Below are 3,961 nucleotides of genomic sequence, written 5' to 3'. Positions count from 1 at the left end.
AAGTTTAACATTCTTTAACTCTCGCCGATCTATAAAAAACGCTGAGTGTTCAGCGCTTTATAGCCAGAAAAATGCATGGCGTTTTAAAAACGCGGCACTCCCATTGAAAACAATTGAATAAACACACCAATCGCGTGAAAAAAAAAACGCATTGGTGGACACGACACACAGCCTAAGTGCCTGCTGCATCTATACCAAAAAATATTGTTAAATGTTGTTAAAAAAAAATTCAAGGCAGTTTCAAAGTCTGTCCTTTTTAAGCTAAATTAGCCATTGTCAGAAGTGTTGCATCTAAGCCAGAAATGGACTTACCACGTAGGTTTACATTTTTGGGGGGCATATTTCGAATGTGGGCCAAGTTAGACTTACACCCTGATTAGCCAATGCTGACTGTGCCGTATATTTTCCAAATGTGGCCCAAATTATTATGAATTATATGGACCATATTTGCCATGCCATATGGGTGGCACTTTCGGCTCACACCTGAGGCAGTGCCACTGTAGCATATCTTTGCCAAAACTGGCCCAAATACATTCTGAGATAACTGTGCCTTTTTACAGCGTTATATGTGGGCCACTTTTGGCTCACATCCAGATGAGCCAGTGGTCATTTAGCCATATCTTTGCCAAACCTGGCCCAGATGTGTTATAAGATAACTGGGCCACATTTGCAACATTATATGTGGGCCACTTTTGGCTCACATCCAGATGAGCCAGTGGTCACTCAGCCATATCTTTGCCAAACCTGGCCCAGATGTGTTATAAGATAACTGGGCCACATTTTCAATATTATATGTGGGCCACTTTTGGCTCACATCCAGATGAGCCAGTGGTCACTCAGCCATATCTTTGCCAAACCTGGCCCAGATGTGTTATAAGATAACTGGGCCACATTTTCAATATTATATGTGGGCCACTTTTGGCTCACATCCAGATGAGCCAGTGGTCACTTAGCCATATCTTTGCCAAACCTGGCCCAGATGTGTTATAAGATAACTGGGCCACATTTTCAATATTATATGTGGGCCACTTTTGGCTCACATCCAGATGAGCCAGTGGTCACTGAGCCATATCTTTGCCAAACCTGGCCCAGATGTGTTATAAGATAACTGGGCCACATTTTCAATATTATATGTGGGCCACTTTTGGCTCACATCCAGATGAGCCAGTGGTCACTTAGCCATATCTTTGCCAAACCTGGCCCAGATGTGTTATAAGATAACTGGGCGACACTTGCAACATTATATGTGGGCCACTTTTGGCTCACATCCAGATGAGCCAGTGGTCACTCAGCCATATCTTTGCCAAACCTGGCCCAGATGTGTTATAAGATAACTGGGCCACATTTTCAATATTATATGTGGGCCACTTTTGGCTCACATCCAGATGAGCCAGTGGTCACTTAGCCATATCTTTGCCAAACCTGGCCCAGATGTGTTATAAGATAACTGGGCGACACTTGCAACATTATATGTGGGCCACTTTTGGCTCACATCCAGATGAGCCAGTTGTCACTCAGCCATATCTTTGCCAAACCTGGCCCAGATGTGTTATAAGATAACTGGGCCACATTTTCAATATTATATGTGGGCCACTTTTGGCTCACATCCAGATGAGCCAGTGGTCACTGAGCCATATCTTTGCCAAACCTGGCCCAGATGTGTTATAAGATAACTGGGCCACATTTTCAATATTATATGTGGGCCACTTTTGGCTCACATCCAGATGAGCCAGTGGTCACTTAGCCATATCTTTGCCAAACCTGGCCCAGATGTGTTATAAGATAACTGGGCCACATTTTCAATATTATATGTGGGCCACTTTTGGCTCACATCCAGATGAGCCAGTGGTCACTGAGCCATATCTTTGCCAAACCTGGCCCAGATGTGTTATAAGATAACTGGGCCACATTTTCAATATTATATGTGGGCCACTTTTGGCTCACATCCAGATGAGCCAGTGCACTTAGCCATAACTTTGCCAAACCTGGCCCAGATATGTTATAAGATAACTGGGCCACATTTGCAAAATTATATGTGGGCCACTTTTGGCTCACATCCTGATGAGCCAGTGGTCACTCAGCCATATCTTTACCAAACCTGGCCCAGATGTGTTATAAGATAACTGGGCCACATTTTCAATATTATATGTGGGCCACTTTTGGCTCACATCCAGATGAGCCAGTGGTCACTGAGCCATATCTTTGCCAAACCTGGCCCAGATGTGTTATAAGATAACTGGGCCACATTTTCAATATTATATGTGGGCCACTTTTGGCTCACATCCAGATGAGCCAGTGGTCACTTAGCCATATCTTTGCCAAACCTGGCCCAGATGTGTTATAAGATAACTGGGCCACATTTTCAATATTATATGTGGGCCACTTTTGGCTCACATCCAGATGAGCCAGTGGTCACTGAGCCATATCTTTGCCAAACCTGGCCCAGATGTGTTATAAGATAACTGGGCCACATTTTCAATATTATATGTGGGCCACTTTTGGCTCACATCCAGATGAGCCAGTGCACTTAGCCATAACTTTGCCAAACCTGGCCCAGATATGTTATAAGATAACTGGGCCACATTTGCAAAATTATATGTGGGCCACTTTTGGCTCACATCCTGATGAGCCAGTGGTCACTCAGCCATATCTTTACCAAACCTGGCCCAGATATGTTTTGAGATAACTGGGCCAAATTTGCAACATTATATGTGGGCCACTTTTGGCTCACATCCAGATGAGCCAGTGGCCACTGAGCCATATCTTTGCCAAACCTGGCCCAGATGTGTTTTAAGATAACTGGGACACATTTTCAATATTATATGTGGGCCACTTTTGGCTCACATCCTGATGGGCCAGTGGTCATCAGCCATATATTTGCCAAACCTGGCCCAGATGTGTTATAAGATAACTGGGCCACATTTGCAACATTATATGTGGGCCACTTTTGGCTCACATCCAGATGAGCCAGTGGTCACTGAGCCATATCTTTGCCAAACCTGGCCCAGATGTGTTTTAAGATAACTGGGCGACACTTGCAACATTATATGTGGGCCACGTTTGGCTCACATCCAGATGAGCCAGTGGTCACTCAGCCATATCTTTGCCAAACCTGGCCCAGATGTGTTATAAGATAACTGGGCCACATTTTCAATATTATATGTGGGCCACTTTTGGCTCACATCCAGATGAGCCAGTGGTCACTTAGCCATATCTTTGCCAAACCTGGCCCAGATGTGTTATAAGATAACTGGGCGACACTTGCAACATTATATGTGGGCCACTTTTGGCTCACATCCAGATGAGCCAGTTGTCACTCAGCCATATCTTTGCCAAACCTGGCTCAGATGTGTTATAAGATAACTGGGCCACATTTTCAATATTATATGTGGGCCACTTTTGGCTCACATCCAGATGAGCCAGTGGTCACTGAGCCATATCTTTGCCAAACCTGGCCCAGATGTGTTATAAGATAACTGGGCCACATTTTCAATATTATATGTGGGCCACTTTTGGCTCACATCCAGATGAGCCAGTGGTCACTTAGCCATATCTTTGCCAAACCTGGCCCAGATGTGTTATAAGATAACTGGGCCACATTTTCAATATTATATGTGGGCCACTTTTGGCTCACATCCAGATGAGCCAGTGGTCACTGAGCCATATCTTTGCCAAACCTGGCCCAGATGTGTTATAAGATAACTGGGCCACATTTTCAATATTATATGTGGGCCACTTTTGGCTCACATCCAGATGAGCCAGTGGTCACTTAGCCATAACTTTGCCAAACCTGGCCCAGATATGTTATAAGATAACTGGGCCACATTTGCAAAATTATATGTGGGCCACTTTTGGCTCACATCCTGATGAGCCAGTGGTCACTCATCCATATCTTTACCAAACCTGGCCCAGATATGTTTTGAGATAACTGGGCCAAATTTGCAACATTATATGTGGGCCA

Source organism: Barbus barbus (genome assembly GCF_936440315.1).
Source record: "Barbus barbus genome assembly, chromosome: 35".
In the NCBI taxonomy this organism is placed as follows: Eukaryota; Metazoa; Chordata; class Actinopteri; order Cypriniformes; family Cyprinidae; genus Barbus; species Barbus barbus.
Note: the sequence above shows the minus strand (reverse complement) of the source record.